We start from the raw sequence: 19,030 nt of genomic DNA on the forward strand, positions 1-19,030 counted from the left end.
CTCTTCTCACTTCTTATTGTTCAAAACACATCAAATGAATTTGGAGACTTGGTTTCCAGTTCTTGGTAGATATAAAAGTATGAATCTGACATATAAGATTGGCGTTTTTCAGAAATAAATAATTCAAAGACTTTTCAAGGATGTGTATCAGAATCAGTGTGATTTTTCCACCAAATTCAAAAAGGTCCTGGCTTTTGCACTGCTTCTAATTTTAATTTTCATCGCAGTTCCTCCTTTTATATATACATGGGGTCCTCGATTTACAAATGTCTGACTTATGCGCTCGTAGTTATGAACATGACCTCATACAGGGGCATAATTTTAAGGATCCAACATATGAACAATGCCTGTATTTGCAAACAGCTTCTTTACATTGTCCTGCATTGTGTTCTAACCTGTATACAAATTGACATGTGAGCGGCCTCCAGCATGGAACTCGTTGGTAACGCGGGGGCTGCCTGTAGTTGGATACGGCTACTTAGGTAACTGTTTAACAGCTGACCTTTATTACCAATTTGATTCACTGAACCAGTATGCTGAAGCTCTAGCAATCAGCAAACAACATCACCAAACTTCTCTGAGCACATGGTTAAATTGGTCAAAAAATGCACAATAATTTTCATTGTGGAATTCAGTTGCACCAACCTGTGTTGTATGTTTTGGTAGCTATCTCTCTGAATTTGTTTAGCTCTTGCTCTTCTCAATCCAAGGATCAGTGGTCCATCTGTTCCCCGGCCAGGCCAAATTCCCTTCGGCCTTCTAGTTAGTGTGCCAATTAGCTGTTATTAAGTCCGATTTTTCCTTTTCATCCCAGGGAAACATTACAGAGGAGAAACTGTACACTATTATCAGGAAAGGGTATTGGTGTGAAGTAAATTGACACTTTGCTTTTACCTCTTATCATATGACCAAGAAGAGTCAGCATGCCTTCATGAAGGGGAAATCATGCCTGATAAAGTTATTAGAATTCTTTAAGGAGGTAACAAGCTCATTAGATAAAGGGGAATAAGTAGATGTACTATATTTGGATTTCCAACAGTTATTTGATGTGGTGCCACAAACAAGGCTACTTACTAAGAGTTCACAGTACTGGGTTGGCATGTTTTGGGATTTGGAAAATTAACAGAAGAAAGACATTTGGGGTAAGGGGAGCATTTATAGGATAGCAGCCTATAATTAATGGTGTGCCATGGGCATCGGTGCTGGAGTTGCAATTATTTACAATTTATATTAATGGTTTGGATGAAGTAAGTGAATGCACTATTGCCACATTTGCAGGAGGTGCAAAAATTGGTGGCAAGGCATAAAGAGTATATAAAGTGATATAAACAGGTTAAGTGGGCAAAAAACTTGGCAGATGGAATGTAATGTGGTTGGTGGTGGTAGGGGAGGTGGTGATCTAGTGGTTTTATTGCTGGACTGTTAATCCAGAGACCCAGATAACGTTCAGAAGACCTCGGTTCAAATCCCACCATGGCAGTTGGTGGAATTTGAATTCAATATATATCTGGAATTAAGAACCTAATGATGACCATGAATTCGTTGTCGATTGTTGGAAAAAGCCATGTGGTTCACTAATGTCCTTTAGGGAAGGAAATTGCCATCCTTACCCGGCCTGGCCTATACGTGACTCCAGGTCCACTGCAATGTAGTTGACTCTTAACTGCTCTCTAGGCTATTAGGGATGAGCAATAAATGCTGCCTAGCCAGTGACACCCTCATCCCATGAACGAATAAAGAGAAAAAAAATTGGAGTTATCCACTTTTCTAGTATGAATCGAGGATCTGAATATTACTTACATGGAGAAAGACTACAGAAGGCGTTGAAGATTTACTGCACAATTTGTTGGCGAGTGATTGATATTTGACGGGGGCGGTGATGGCCCGGTGGCATTATTACTAGAGTATTCATCCTGAGGCACAGGTAATGTTCTGTGTCCCCACGTTCAAATGCTGACTTGGCAGACAGTGGAATTTGAATTCAATAACAAAATCTGGAATTAGGAGCCTGATAGTGATCACAAACTCTTGGCACTTGCCTGGAAAAACTCATCTTACTCATTAATGTCTTTAGGGGAAGAAATTGATGCCCTTACTTGATCTGGTCCAAACGTGACTCCAGACACACGGCAATGTGGTTGATTCTTAACTGCCCTCTGGATAATAAATGCTTCCTCAACCAACAATGTTCACACCACAAGAATGAATAGGAAGAAAGATTATATTTCTGAAGAACGGTCCAGACCCAAAACGTCAGCCTTCCTGCTCCTCCGATGCTGCTTGGCCTGCTGTGTTCATCCAGCTCTACAACTTGTTATCTCAGACTCCAGCATTGGCAGTTCCTACTATCTCTGAGATTATAGGTAAATCTTGATTAACATTTCTCCTCCATTCATTCCCCACGGCTCTCTCTCGCTCTCTCTCTCTCTATCTCATTTGGCAGCTCATTGGTCCATCGTTCGCTGTTCATCTCATTGCTACTTATGAGACCTTGCCCCACACAAAAAAAAATGACTGCCACACTTGCCAACATAATGACAGCTTTTGCCCTTCAAAGTAACTTATCCTATATTGGAATCTTTCTGAAATAAATGATAGGGTACCATATAATGTGTTTTTCTCCAACTTGTACTTTCTGGCCCACATCCATGAAGTTACAGGAATACAGGTGCTTATTGATATTTTAAGATGTTATGATATTTTAAAATTATCTGACAAGGCTATTGTAAGTTATAGCACATAAGGAGTTCACTTGGCCCTTTATGGTCTGTGCTGGTTCTGTGGCACAGTTCCCCTCCCTTGCCTTTTTCCCAGCAGCTCCACACCTTGTTCTTTTCTACATAATTATCTGACTTTTTCTTTAAGGCTATGATTGAATCTGCCTTCATAGCACTCTCAGACAGCACATGCCAGATCCTAACCACTCACCATGCCAAAAAAAGGCTTTTGCTTATGTCACCATTGCTTCTGTTGCCAGCCACCTCAAGTCAGGGTCCTCTGGTTCTCAACCCATCTGCCAATGGAAACAATTTCTCCATATCCATTTTGTCCAGATCCCTCACAATTATAAAGCTTTACCTAATCTCCTCTTGTTCTTCTCAAAGAAGGATACACCTGGCTTCCTCAATTTATTTCATATCACCAGCATATCCATTAAATGGAGAGAGATTGCTGCACTCTAAGTTATAGAGTGATCTGGGTATTCTGGTACATGAATCACAAAAACTTACTGCGCAATTATAAGGAGTGATTAGGACAGTAAATAGAACGCTGTTTATTACCAGAGGAATTGATTATGACAGTAAGGATGTGTTATGACAGTTATTCATGGCATTAATAAGACTGCATTTTTGTATAGGTTTAGTTTCTTTATTTAAGAAAGGATATGAATACATTAGAAACAGATCAGAGAACTATGTCCCTCTGAGACAGGCAAGAAGGGGTAAGATAAAGGAACCTTGGATGACGAGAGCGGTGGAGCTTCTTGTCAAAAGGAAGAAGGTAGCTTACGTAAGGTGGAGGAAGCTAGGGTCAAGTTCAGCTAGAGAGGATTACACGCAGGCAAGGAAGGAGCTCAAGAATGGTCTGAGGAGAGCCAGGAGGGGGCACGAGAAAGGCTTGGCAGAAGGAATTAGGGAAAACACAAAGGCATTTTACACTTATGTGAGGAATAAGAGAATGGTCAAAGAAAGAGTAGGGCCGATCAGGGATAGCATAGGGAACTTGTGTGTGGAGTCTGAGGAGGTAGGGGAAGCCCTTAATGAGTTTTTTGCTTCTGTCTTTACGAAAGAAACGAACTTTGTAGTGAATGAAACCTTTGAAGAGCAGGTGTGCATGCTGGAATGGATAGAGATAGAGGAAGCTGATGTGCTGAAAATTTTGTCAAACATTAAGATTGACAAGTCGCCAGGCCCGGACCAGATTTGTCCTCGGCTGCTTTGGGAAGCGAGAAATGAAATTGCTTCGCCACTTGCGAAGATCTTTGCATCCTCGCTTTCCACTGGAGTCGTACCTGAGGACTGGAGAGAGGCAAATGTAATTCCTCTCTTCAAGAAAGGAAATAGGGAAATCCCCGGCAATTACAGACCAGTAAGTCTCACGTCTGCCGTCTGCAAGGTGTTAGAAAGGATTCTGAGGGATAGGATTTATGACCATCTGGAAGAGCATGGCTTGATCAAATACAGTCAACACGGCTTTGTGAGGGGCAGGTCATGCCTCACAAACCTTATCGAGTTTTCTGAGGATGTGACTAGAAAAGTTGATGAGGGTTGAGCTGTGGATGTGGTGTATATGGACTTCAGTAAGGCATTTGATAAGGTTCCCCATGGTAGGCTCATTCAGAAGGTCAGGAGGAATGGGATACAGGGGAACTTAGCTGCTTGGATACAGAATTGGCTGGCCAACAGAAGACAGCGAGTGGTAGTAGAAGGAAAATATTCTGCCTGGAAGTTGGTGGTGAGTGGGGTTCCACAGGGCTCTGTCCTTGGGCCTCTACTGTTTGTAATTTTTATTAATGCCTTGGATGAGGGGATTGAAGGATGGGTCAGCAAGTTTGCAGACGACACAAAGGTCGGAGGTGTCGTTGACAGTATAGAGAGCTGTTGTAGGCTGCAGCGGGACATTGACAGGATGCAGAGATGGGCTGAGAGGTGGCAGATGGAGTTCAACCTGGATAAATGCGAGGTGATGCATTTTGGAAGGTCGAATTTGAAAGCTGAGTACAGGATCAAGGATAGGATTCTTGGCAGTGTGGAGGAACAGAGGGATCTTGGTGTGCAGATACATAGATCCCTTAAAATGGCCACGCAAGTGGACAGGGTTGTTAAGAAAGCATATGGTGTTTTGGCTTTCATTAACAGGGGGATTGAGTTTAAGAGTCGTGAGATCTTGTTGCAGCTCTATAAAACTTTGGTTAGACCGCACTTGGAATACTGCGTCCAGTTCTTGTCGCCGTATTATAGGAAAGATGTGGATGCTTTGGAGAGGGTTCAGAGGAGGTTTACCAGGATGCTGTCTGGACTGGAGGGCTTATCTTATGAAGAGAGGTTGACTGAGCTCGGTCTCTTTTCATTGGAGAAAAGGAGGAGGAGAGGGGACCTAATTGAGGTATACAAGATAATGAGAGGCATAGATAGAGTTGATAGCCAGAGACTATTTCCCAGGGCAGAAATGGCTAGCACGAGGGGTCATAGTTTTAAGCTGGTTGGTGGAAAGTATAGAGGGGATGTCAGAGGCGGGTTCTTTACACAGAGAGTTGTGAGAGCATGGAATGCGTTGCCAGCAGCAGTTGTGGAAGCAAGGTCATTGGGGTCATTTCAGAGACTGCTGGACGTGCATATGGTCACAGAAATTTGAGGGTGCATACATGAGGATCAATGGTCGGCACAACATTGTGGGCTGAAGGGCCTGTTCTGTGCTGTACTGTTCTATGTTCTATGTTCTATGTTCTAGAACGATCACTCCACTGATATTTAGTGTGGGGGAGCCTACCTTCTAGGAACGTAGGAATTGGAGTAGACTATTCAGCTGCTCAAATCTGCTCTGTCCCTCAATAAGTCATGGCTGATCTGTGGCCTAGCTCCATATGCTTGCCTTGGGCCCAGATCCCTTCATATCCTTGCTTAATAAATATTCATCTATTAATTGAATAAATTTAATAATTGAATTAACATCAACAACATTTGAGGAAGAGAGTTACAAACATCCACTACTCTTTGTGTGTAGAAGTACTTTCTGACATCTCTCCTGAATGGTCTGGCCCTGTCTTTCAGACAATGCCCCCTTGTTCTAGAATCTCCAACCAGTGGAACTAATTTATCTTTAAGTACCCTGTCTTTCCCTGTTAACAGTCTGAAGACCTCAACTAGATTACCTCGCAATCTTCTGAATTTTAGAGAATAAACTCCTAATTTGTCTAATCTCTCCTCATAATGTAATTCCTGAAGTACAGGTATCATCCATATAAACCTACATTGAACTCTGTCCAGGGCCAAAGTGCCCTTCCTAATGAGTGATGCCCAGATCTGCTCACAGTGCTCTAAGTAGAGTCTAACTAAGGGTTTGTACAAATGCAGCATAGTGTCTGGATCCTTATACTCCAGGTTTCGGAAATTAAGGCTAGGATTCAATGAGCCAATTTCTGCATCTGTTCATAGCATTTTAAAGAGCTATGCGTCAAAACGTCCAAACCCATTTGACGTACAATGTGTATAACTTTGTGCCTTTTAAAAAAATACCCTGAGCTATCTCTTCTCAATCCAAAGTAGATAACTTCATGTTTGCCTATAGTAAATTTGATCTGCCACAGCCTTACCCATTCAATCTATCAATATCCTGGTATGATTTTATGTTATCATCAACACTGTCTCCAATGCTGCTCAAATTTGTGTTGTCAGCAAATGTGGATATTTGACTGAGGACAGGTTGGAATTTGCAAGAATGATCACAGATCTTATTGAAACATATCAGATTCTGAAAGGACTTGATTGAGGTGATGCTGAAAGTTAAAACACCCCTTATGAGGGAGACCAGAACTAAGAGAAAAACCAAAAGAACTGCAGATGCTGTAAATCAGAAACAAAACAAGAAGTTGCTGGAAAAGCTCAGCAGGTCCAGCAGAATCTGTGAAGAGAAGTCAGAGTTAATGTTTCTGGTCTGGTGACTCTTTCCCAGGCTGATGGTAGCTGGGAAAATGCTGGTTTATATGCAGAAACAAAGGTGGGGGGTGGGGCTAAGGTGTAAATAATGGGTGGGGATAGACCCCAAAAGTAGAGAACAGTTAGACAGACAAAAGAGTTGTTAACGATCAGGATAGGAGAGTGAATAGCTGATAATGGTGACTGTTAGTGGCGAACAAGAGGTATTGTGTAATGGCAGACTATGTGATTAAAAAGGGGTTGTGGGTTTGGGCATGTGAGTGTTCAGGTCCTAAAATTATTGAACTAGATATTGAGTCATGCCTGGTGCTGGTCCTGTTATGCCCTCCTGCATTCTCCGATGAACCAGGGTTGATCACCTGGCTTGATGGTAATGGCTAAGTGAGGGATATGCCGGGCCATGAGTTTATAGATTCTGCTGTTTTTGATGGCCCACAGGGCCTTGGGACTCCCAGCCTCGAGTTGCTAAATCTGTGAAAATTCTGTCCAATTTAGCACAGTGATAGTGCCACACCACACTATGGAGGTTGTTCTCAATGTGAAGGCGGGATTTTGTCTCAACAAACACCATCATGATCTCTCTTACCGATATTGTCATGGGCAGATGCATACACAGCTGGCAGATTGGTAAGATTAACGTCTAGTTGGTTTCCTCACCATCTGCCACAGATCCAGTGTAGCAGCTATGTCCTTTAGGACTCAACCAATTCGATCAGTAGTACTGCTGCCGGACATTGAAATTCCCCACCCGAGAGTACATTTTGTACCCTTGCCATCCTCAGTGCTTCTTCCAAGTGTTGGTCAACATGGAAGAATAGTGATTCATCATCTGAGGGAGGACTATATGTGGTAATCAGCAGGCAATTTCCTTGCCCAGGTTTAATGTGAAGTCATGAGACTTCATGGAGTCTGGTGTCAATGTTGAGGACTCCCAGAACAACGCCCTCCCGACTATATTCCACTGCAAAACCACCTCTGCTAGGTCTGTCCTGCCACTGGGGCAGGACATATCCAGGGATGGTGTTGGTGGTGATTGACATTATCTGTAAGGTATGATTCTGTGAATATGACTATGCCAGGCTGTTACTTGTCTATGAGACTGGTCTGTGAGACAGCTCCCCTAGTTTTGGCACTAGCCCCCAGGTGGTAATAAAGAGGACTTTTCAGGGTCGACAGGGCTGTTTCTGCAGTTGTCTTTTCCAGTGTGTAGGTCAATGCCAGGTGATTCATCTGGTTTGATTTCTTTGAGACTTTGAGGCAATTTGTACAACTGAGTGGCTTGCTAGGCCATTTCAGATGGCAATTGAGAGTCAACCACATTGCTATGGGTCTAGATGCACATGTAAGGCAGACCATGTAAGGGTGGCACATTTCCTTTTCTGAAGGACATTAGTAAACCAGATGGGTTTTTCGACCATCAGTGATGATTTCACGATCATCAATAGATTCATAATTTCAGGTTTTTTTTACTGAATTCAAATTCCGCCAATAGCCGTGGGTCCCCATAACATTATCCGGGACTCTGGTTTGATAGTCTAGCAATAATATCACAGATCATCACCTTCTGAGTTGTTGCATCTCGTGTGCCTTGGTGCCTGAAAATAAAAGTAAAGATTTCTTGTTATCCAGGACATTTAGTTTAAAAATAAGGGATCTCCCATTTACCTTGGAAACCAGGAAATAGCTTTTTTTCTTTCAAAGGTTCATGAGTCTTTGGGACCTTGTTTAAGGCAGGTCTGTGAATATTATCGAGTTAGAGGTAAATAGATTCTTCAATAGCTGGGAGGTTAAAGGTTCTTGGAATAATGTGGTAAGGTGCAGCTAAGTCTACAATCTGATAACTATGATCTTATTGAATGCCAGAACAGGCTTGAGGAGCTGAATGGCCTACCTCTGTTCTTAATTCATATGTGAGATAGCTTAAGCACAGGTAGAAGGTAACCGATTGAGTCATCTCATGTTAACCATGTAAATATTTTTTTCTGGATTGATTGCAAGCTCCCCTTTTCTGCTTATACAGTAGCCGCAAAAACTGGGCAGTTTTCCTAAACCCATATATACAGTTCAGGGTTAAAGAGAAATTACTTCATTGCTACATCATTAAAGTCAGATTATGTTTTTATTAAACCATATTTTTCTTCCTTGTTTCTACAGAAACTACTCGGTTCCATGTATCTCCCATCAGCCAGGACATTCCATAAATCTTTGTGAGTCTAATCTTTGACATTAGCCTGGAAGAATGTTTGAAAATCTTGATTTAGTAACATTTTTACAAGACTACACTTTCTGCTTGAATATGCTAACTGCTCAGACAACTGCAACATTTACACTTTCGTTTTCTCGTCTGCAACATTTAATTGAATCATCGATATATCAGGGAATTAGCCTGCAACATTAGGAAAGCATACTACAGGCCTTGCCCAGAAACATACCCTCCAGATCCTTCTTGCAAACTTAGCATAGTTTATTCCAATCAAGATGCTCTTGTTGAGGCAGTCTTGGCCATAAGCTTGATGTTGCTTTTTCCGTTGTCTTCAGTCTGTTTTATTTCTAACCATCATAATTTCACACAGGTTTGCTATCAGGGCCAGACAATCTTGCAAACCTTTGAATGACATTAAGAAAGAATATATTGTTAGGCAAGAGAATAGAATAGCCTTTATTGTCACCTTTACTCAATAAGTATGTTTTATTCATTCAAGGAATGAGGGATGCACTGGTTAGGCAGCATTTTTTTTGCCTGGGGGCAGTAAAGAGTCAACCACATTGCTGTGGGTCTGGAGTCACATGTAGGCCAGACGAGGTAAGAATGGCAGATTCCTTCCCTAAAGGACATTAGTGAACCAGATGGTTTTTCCTGACAACCGATTCACAGTCATCATTACACTCTTAATTTCAGATATTAATTGAATTCAAATTCCACCATCTGCTGTGGCAGGATTCCAACCTGTGTCTCCAGAACATTATCTGGGTCTCTGAGTTAACAGTACAGCGACAATACCATTACACCATTGCCTCCCCATTAGTGAAAAGTTTATATGCCGCCAATTACAGTGCTGAGTTAGATACAAACGTATCTAGGCACAGCTTCTTTTGTTACAAGATTTGTTGCATAAATAAAATACCCAACATTACAGGACAGGTTCAGTACGGCAGACCATGTTGGCACTTACCTTCCCATCTGCGCCGGGCCTTGGCTCCACACCATGCCAGCGATGTGCCACACTGGGAGGCTGCTGCGCCAGGCTGGGAGGTCACCACACCATGGCTGGCAGACCACTGTGGGAAGTTGTTAGGTCAGGAGACACATCAAAGACCAAGGAGTGCCAACCTCTTTGAGCATGCTGCAGCATTTGGAAAATAATAGTTTGCTCCATGTATGCTATCCACTTTCCAATGTTTTGAAAGGATAGCTAGAATTATTTTTATCAACATATGCCAGAAAAATATCTTATCTCAAGAAATGATACTTTAGCTGTTTTCTGATAAAGTGAACTGTCAAATTTGGTCAATCAATTAGAAGGCTTCCTGAAGATATTAGAGTTCTATTCCTGTTGGGTGAACATTGCAGATAATCATGGGCTTTCTCAGCTGGCCAATTTAGCTGAACTGTTGTATGAATTTCATTGATCTTAATAACTGAAACTTAATTTGCTTTCAATATTTACTACATAGGAATGGTGTTGTGAAATTGTGTTTTTTGAAATATTAATTTAGAATATTATTGATGAGACATACATCAATATTTTAGGCTTTTTGGAAATAACATTCTGCAAAGTAATGGAGCAAAAAAAATTACCTTTGCAAAGAACATAAACTGCTTGTCTGGAGTCATTGAGTTTATATTAATATCAGAGATAGGTAATAAGACCAGTGTGTGGGTATAATAAAGCTGTTGGATTTGGTGTGGGGAGATTTGAGAGATAACTCAGCTGGAGCAATATCTCTTCTCTCTCTCTCTTTCTGAAACACGTCTCATCAAAATGTGTGAGTTGGTTGCCCATTGGAAGACCTCGTAACCACAACTGGAGATTTTTTAAAGGAGAATTTCAAATCAATTGGACTGTCTTCAGATAAAAATAAATCAGTTATCCGTATACAACAGGGTGAAATCCAAGCGTTAACAAATTGACTGGAAAGAGACAGAGATAATGGGAACCACAGATGTGAGGGAATCTGATGAAGGGTCTAGGTCCGAAACATCAGCTTTTAGGTTTTGTGCTCCTAAGATGCTGCTTGGCTTGACTGGAAAGAGACTTTGGCTACAGAGGAGTATTTGTGATAATTTGTAAATAATACATTATTTTTTCTGAATTTGACTGTCACTTGGCCATAGTACTTTTAAAATAACACTCTGTCGAGCGCTCATAGTTATTTCTTAACTTGGAGGGTGTGTGTGTGTTAGTTTTTAAGAAGAGTAGTTTTTAAAATCAGATTTGTACAATTTAATTCTTTTTGTCATTGTCTTTGAATCTTTGCTTGAGTAAGTTCTGTTTGCAATAAACTAGTCCTTAATTTATTACTTAAGAAGCTTGTCTGATTTGTTTCTGATACTGAGTATATTCAGTCTGATATCCACTTATTGGAAGTATCACCTCCCTTTTTAAAATCTTACTTTATTGTGACCAGTGGAGGAGTTGTACAAGGAAAAGGATCAATTCGCACCTTCTCACTCCATTACAATAAAAAACAGTAAAGCTGGTGATTAAGAGATACTGGTACAAATCATTTTGTATACTTTAAAATGGAATTCCATTTTCAAATATTATTGGGTTGTTGCTGTTTATTTCCCTCTAGGATGACTGCTCTTCAGAAGGATTTAAAGAACTTTCAGGGCATCTGGAAGACGTGATAGGATGCTACATAGATGCAGTTTGTTTATTTATTTCTTCATATCTTCTAGCAGGAAAATGTGGTGTTGTTAGATATGACTGCAGCATTCCTGGCATCCTCTTAGAATAATCTGTATCCCTAAGGTCTGATTTGAAGATGATGATGACAGAACCAGGCCTATTATAACGTCTCCCTTGACGTTATCTTGACTGAATTCCACATGGGAACTAAACTAACAGATGCCGATTCCTCTGATTTCCACAGTACACGTCACAAAAAATGTAATTGTTTTGCAAAATTGTTCTCCCTTCAGTGTTTTGAATCAGAAGGGTGAATTTTAACAGCCAAAAACTGATTGGGATTAGGGCAGATATTAGAGTAATCATCTGTTGCAAACACAGTTGCTGTGAAAGTCACTGACCTGCAGGTTTAATAGAAGCAGCTCAAGACGCCGGGAAGATTTACGGGATGGATTAACAATTTAAATCTTCCATTGATGGCCTGTGATTTAACTTGTATTACAAGCAATGACTGTCAGAGTTTCTCAAGTCTCATGGAACCCACCATGAGATGAGCATGACATGTCCTTACAGCATTACTAGTGAGTCAGGATGGACAGGAGTACTTTCTCTCAGTCCTTCAAGATCCACCAAATACAACAGCACCAAGACTGCCTTAGGATTGTGGATCAGGCCTAGCTGCTCCATCCTTTAGCCTCTCCAAAGACATTCCCCTCCATGAGACTGACATTGGTCAACAATAAAAGATATACAGCACAAGGTGAGGGTTGGTGGTGTAACTAAATTTGGGTGATTTTCTTTTCAAAACTGTGTCCCTCCCTCTGGTGTGCCACTTCTGTTAGGCCATGTAATATAGCAGAAAGAATTGGGTCGTTGAGCCTGTTCTGGGTTCTTGTAGAAGCAGTTAGTCCTAGTTCAATTGTGGGAGTGTTCTAAAAGAACACTCTCATGATTTTATTGTAAATCCTAAATGAAAGAGTAGCTTCATAAAAAACATTACAAGGATACTTTGCAGAATTCCTACTTTGAGATTGCTTGGAGTAATCAAATACTATTAAGTAGAATTTTCTCAGTAGGTATTTAGGCCTTAAAGATCACCTAGATGCTAGAACTGGAAGTGAAATTCAGTTGTGAAGGATTGACTAATCCATCAAAACACAATTTTCCATTCAATAAACTTAAGGAGTGGAAGGTCAAATAATTTAACGTCGGCATCTCTTCTACCTTGTGAATCTTCCTCTATCTGCCACAACCTTCAGCATTTCCTCTTTTGTAGCAGATGTCTCTGCTTTGGGTACTTACATAACGTGATAAGTTTACTAAAATACAAAATATATCACTTGCTCTCTTGTGCTTCATATTCGTTAAGTATCATGGGGCAGCACATAGAATGGTGCAAATTATATGGTATGCTTCACAATAAATCAGAAGCTAAAACCTATCATAATTACTGCATAGTATGGATTACATTAAAATTACATGATAGACTTAATGGCCCATTTCTCTGTGCTTTTCTATTATTCTAAACAATATGAACCAGTAGAGGTTGTTCGGCCCCTCCAAATAGGTCATGGCTGTTACGTATCTTAACACAGCTTGCTGGGCTTTCTTCTCTACATCTTCTCTACTTCTTCTCTATGTCTTTCACTGTCTCTTGTGTAAAATATGGACTGTTACTTTTCACAATATTAGTGGAGAATATTAACGTCGTTTCATAGGACATCTCTGAAACTTCAAGATGTGTCAAGCTGTTTGTTTTTTAAATAGGTTAATATTGAGCCTAAGACAACCAATATCAGAATTTTGTAAAAGTGAGTTAAACATTCATCTGCTAATAATCACAATTGACTGGATGGTCAGCAAGTGATTGAACAAATATTATGGAGAAACCCAACAGGTTTAGAAATGTCTGTGGGGATTGAAACAGAATTAATGCTATGAGTCCAATGGGACACTTCCTTGGAACTGAATAGAGAAGAAGAAAAATGATGAATTTTATGCCACACTCAGACATAGTAAGAACTGCCGATGCTGGAATCAGAGATAACACAGTGTGGAGATAATAAAGTGTGGAGCTGGCTGAACACAGCAGGCCAAGCAGCATTTTAGGAGTACAAAAGCTGACATTTCGGGCCTAGACCCTGCATCAGAAAAGGGGGAGGGGGAGTGGGTTCTGAAATAAATAGGGAGAGGAGGGAGGCGAATTGAAGATGGATAGAGGAGAAGATAGGTGGATAGGAGACAGACAAATTAAAGGGGCAGTGATGGAGCCAGTAGAGGTGAGTGTAGGTAGGGAGGTAGGGAGGGGATAGGTCAGTCCGGGGAGGACGGACAGGTCAAGTGGGCGGGATAAGGTTAGTAGGCAGGAAATGGAGGTGTGGCTTGAGATGGGAGGAGGGGATAGGTGAGAGGAAGAACAGGTTAGGGAGGCGGGGTCGAGCTGGGCTGGTTTTGGGATGCAGTGGGGGTGGAGGGGAGATTTTGAAGCTTGTGAAATCCACATTGATACAATTGGGCTGCAGGGTTCCCAAGCGGAAAATGAATTGCTGTTCCTACAACCTTCGGGTGGCATCGTCGTGGCACTGCAGGAGGCCCAGGATGGACATGTCATCCAAGGAGTAGGAGGGGGAGTTGAATTAGTTCGCGACTGGGAGGTGCAGCTCTTTATTGCGAACCTAGTGTAGATGTTCTGTAAAGCCGTCCCCAAGCCTCTGCTTGGTTTCCCCAATGCAGAGGAGGCCACTGCGGATACAGCTGTTGCAGTATACCACATTGGCAGATGTGCAGGTGAACATCTACTTGATGTGGAAAGTCATCTTGGGGCCTGGGATGGGGGTGAGGGAGGAGGTATGGGGGCAAGTGTAGCTCTTCCTGAGGTTGCAGGGGAAAGTGCCGAGTGTGGTGGGATTGGAGGGGTTCGCAAGCTTCAAAATCTCCCCTCCCCCGCTGGCCTTGCCCAGAATCTCAGATTCTCCAGCATCTGCAGTTCCCATTATCTCTAACAAAATGTGGAGCTGGAGCAGCACAGCCGGCCAGGCAGCATCAGAGGAGCAGGAAAGTTGGTGTTTCAGGTTGGGACCCTTCTTTAGAAAATGCTGATTTTATGCCATAGTGAAAGAGGCATAGGAATAATTCTTAAAAATAATTCATGGGATGTGGACATCACTGTTTGGGCCACCATTTATTATGCATTAGAGGGCAGTCAACACTCAACCACATTACTGTGGGTCTGGAGTCACAGGTAGACCAGACCAAGAGAGCAAATTTCATTCTCTAAAGGACATTAGTGGACTAAATTGTTTTATTTATGACAATAAACAGTGATACATAGCTGCAATTAGACCAATGATTTATAAGAGCTCTTTTTTTTAACTGAAACAATTTTTGATTCAACTGATTTCCTTGGGTCTGCTTAATAAAGTGTTGGTTGACTTGTTTTTTTGTGCAATGCTCACAACTGTTTCCTTTATCTCCAGAAACTAGTGATTCCATTCAATAATTATCAAATGGCTAAATTTGACTAAAAACTGGTGATACATTCCATGAGATTACACCCAGCATGCTGCAACAGCTCCCTGGGAATACGGTATATACACTTTGCAGTAAAATGAAATTCAACACAATTATTTTAAGTGCGATGAGTTCAGGGATTAAACTTTGCAAGATCAGTTTGAATTTATGCCATTTAGGCCATGGTGAATTTGCAAATACTTTACAACTAAGTCCCACTGTGGATTTGAGCAGTACACATCCAAAAGGAGATGAATATATGCGATAGGAAGAGGGTCTGAATATTGTCCCACTCCAGCCCCATGAAATAGTACATTCTTATTGCTTATGGAAGGAACCTTCAGACTATGTTGTCCTTTCTCTACTCCCTGCTCTGCGTCTCCAAACCCCACTCCAGTCTCTGAATTTCTTTAGGATTCTCTACCTTCTATTACTTCTTCTTTTGTTTTTTCATCTATGGCAGATGTGATCTCTAATATCCCCTTCCCATGACCCACTCCCTCTCTGTTCCATCATTCAGTGACTAAACACAACACCGGTGAGGCACTGGTGTAGTATCAATATCACTGAACTACTGACCTAGAAAGCCCAGGCCAATGTTCTCAGTGTAGGGGCTTGTATCCCATCATGGCAGATCATGAAATCCATGTTAACTCTCTGAATGATGGATATTCTAAATAATGTGCATTTGCTCAAAGGTGACTATCTCTTTATAAACATGGGAGACCATGAAATCATAAGGATCTTTCTGTCAATACTATATTATTCATTGTCTCTGTTTCCTGTATAATGGATGTTATATTTGAAAAAGTAAAAACAGCCAACTACTGCCTAATTATTGCTCTGAATTGATCAGCTATTAATGCAAATCATCCAATAATGTTAACTAATATGATCTCTCTGTTAGGAGCCCATCATGCCTTTTCTTTTTAATTATATTTTACATTTCTATCATTTACTGAAGCGCCCAGTATTTTTTCAAGACTGATATTAAATTAGCTGACCTATTGTTTGCTGGATAATCCATTTATAGTGCATGTTCACTATTTCTTTTACAATAAGTGAAACAGGGGGTGAAGAAAGCAAATGACATGTTGGCCATCATATTCAGAAGATACGAGTACAGGAGGAGAGATGTCTTGCTATAATCGTATAGGGCCCTAGAGGGGAGACCAACATCAACTGCGCCTGGAGGATCATCAATGTGGTGAAAGACGCTCTTTGGTCTGCCCGCAACTTGCTGGTCTGCCAGCTGAAAGAACCGACCCCGACCGAGTGTTACAGACTGGTGCACTCCAAGGTCCAGGACTACGTGCTGAGGGACGCGCTAAAGCTTGGGGCAGCCGCCGCCGAGGCACGGCGGGGAAAGACCGCCTTATGAAACCCTTCGGCCGGAATGTAGCGGGGGTCCTGTTCGGTAACTGGTCCCAGCTAGCGCCTTCCCCAACTGGCCAGGGGGCCAATGGGGACTGTTCGGGGAGATGACCGGGGAGGTTTTCTTTGTTTTTTGTTTTTCTCTTTCAGTTGGTGTCCGTACCCCCGGGGTAACCCGGAGCGGCTAACGAGACGGGGTCGGTGTGTAAATATGGTTTTTTTTGTATTTCCGATGAATAAAGTATATTTTCTTAATTAGAAAAAAGAGTATAGGACCTTGGTGGGACCATACCTGCAATGCAGCTGTGCGCAGTTTGTATCTTCTTCTCTGAGGAAGGACGTTTTGGCAATGGAGGAAATGCAACAAAGTGCAACCAGACTGATTCCTGGGATGGCAGGACTGATGGATGAGGAGGCTGGATTAGTTCGATCTGTATTTGCTTGGAAGAATGAGGGGGAATCTCACAGAAATCTGTTAAATTCTAAGAGATTGGACAGGCTAAATGCAGGAAGGATATTCCTGATGACCGGGAAGTCTAGATCTACAGGTTACAATCTAAGGATCCAATGTAGCTCATTTAGGACTGAGATGATGAGAAATGTCTCAACTCAGAGAGTGGCTAGCCTGTGGAATTCTTCGCCATGGAAAGTGGTTGAGGCCAGGGCATTGAATGTTTTCAAGAAGGCGATACATATGGTTTTCAGCGATAAAGGGAGCAAAGCATTAGGGGTAATAATGGGAACAGGATACTGAACAGGATAAAAGAACTGAAAGAACTGCAGATACTGGAAATCAAAAACAAAAGCAGAAATTGCTGGAAAAGCTCAGTAGGTCTGGAAGCATCTGTGGAAAATTTTCCTAGCTGCCATCTGTTCTGAGGAAAGGTCACTCGACGCAAAAACTTATCTCTGATTTCTCTCCATGCAGAATAGAGTGCCCAGCCATGATTATTTGAATAGTGGACTCAGACTTTAGGGCCAATTCCTGTTCCTATTTTCTATGTTTCCATTTCATCACATATTACATTTTGATCTCTGCTTTCTACGCCTCTGTTATCTCTTCCCCAGTTTCCTGGAGTAATTTTTTTGGGTGCAATGCACTGGGGCTCAGGCCACTGTCCTTCTTAAATTTTGGCTGAGAGTAACTCCTGGTGCATAAGCCAAGAGCTAGAGAGCATCATCAGTGATGAGAGGTCACATGGAAGTGGAATCTGAGGGAAGAAGGTTCGAATGAGGTCTTAAAAACCAAAAGAACTGCGGATGGTGTAAATCAGGAACAAAAACAAAGTTGCTGAAAAAGCTCAGCAGGTCTGACAGCATCCGTGAAGGAAAAAAACAGAGTTACCATTTCGAATCTGGACCTGAAACATTAACTCTGTTTGTTCCTTCACAGATGCTGCCAGACCTGCTGAGATTTTCCTGCAACTTTCTAACGAGGTCTTGCTCTCTAAGCCATGTTTCTGTAAATCGTGTAAATTGTTAATAAGCATTCAATAATGTGTTCAATTATGGCTTCCAGTCCCCACTGGATAAAAGCAACCAGAATCCAATCATGATATTTGTGTTTCATTCCCCATTTTATCTTCATATGTAATATCCCTCTTGACTGCTTTTGTCGTTTTCTTTTTCTCTTTGTGCTTCTTCAATGAAGACTAAGGAATTTTAACCAAAAGGAGGATGGGTTGGGGTCATGTTAGGAAGGTTAAAAATAAAAGACAGAATTCCAACCCACCGACTTGAAGTTTTATCTGAGGCAGGTAGGAAGTTGGCCCAGTCCACACTGAGGAGCTGAGGCACTTTGTGCCTCTGACTGCACTTGGCAACGTTTCCTGTGGGAAGCTCAGCAGCTCCATCCAGGCCAAGCTTTCTGCATCCAGAAGGTGAGAACTTTTATAACTACCTCCAGCAGCCAGTGTGCCAGCCCCAGGCAAGCCCTTTTGATCCAACAGCTCTTATCCTCCCCACGAAAGCTCCAATCCCAAAATGACACAGTGCTGACAACCAGAGCTTACCCAACAATAGCATCTAAACTGATGATCAGTTCACCATCCGCTAAGGCCACTTGGCTGCAGACCTCAACTAATCTAATCATAGAAAAACAGCTGAATTCCCAAGGTTAAACATAACTATCTTTGATAGCAAGACAGGGTAGTATATGATTTGAAGGGGCATCTAGCTGACTGAATTTTTGACCCGAGTGTAGCATCAAGAGCCTTAGCAAATTGGAAATAAATGGGAATGCGGGGAAGTTCTGTATTGGTTGTAAACATAGATAACATAAAGAAAGGTGGTTGTAGATGTTGGATGTCCTTCATATCAACCACAGGGCATCTCTACAGGCGTCCCTCAGGTTGGTCCAAGTCCTTACTGCTTTATGGATTACCTTTGTTCGATCATGAGATCAGAAGTGAGGAATTTTGCAGATGATTGCATTGACTTCAGCTCCATTTACATTTGCTCAGATAATGAAACAGTCCATGCATACCTGCACCTAGAAAACATTGAGGTTCAGGCTGATGAATAATAAATACTGTAGCATTCATGGCACTCAAATATCAGTCCAATGATGGTCGCAAGCAAGAGAAAATCTAACTACCTCCTTTTGACATGCAGTGAATGACTGAATCCTCCATCATC

At 41.7% G+C, this 19,030-nt stretch overlaps 1 long non-coding RNA gene across 1 annotated transcript; it reads right to left on the reverse strand.

Moving 5' to 3' along the window:
- Positions 1-8,782: 8,782 nt before the first annotated feature.
- LOC125465638 (uncharacterized) lies at positions 8,783-16,784 on the reverse strand. Its single transcript, XR_007250296.2, has 3 exons — positions 16,686-16,784; positions 9,089-9,261; positions 8,783-8,887 (listed from the first exon to the last, which is right to left on the reverse strand). It is a non-coding gene; the product is annotated as an uncharacterized LOC125465638 (long non-coding RNA).
- Between the last annotated feature and the right edge of the window lie 2,246 nt (positions 16,785-19,030).

The sequence above is a fragment of the Stegostoma tigrinum genome, chromosome 30 (genome assembly GCF_030684315.1).
Source record: "Stegostoma tigrinum isolate sSteTig4 chromosome 30, sSteTig4.hap1, whole genome shotgun sequence".
In the NCBI taxonomy this organism is placed as follows: domain Eukaryota; kingdom Metazoa; phylum Chordata; class Chondrichthyes; order Orectolobiformes; family Stegostomatidae; genus Stegostoma; species Stegostoma tigrinum.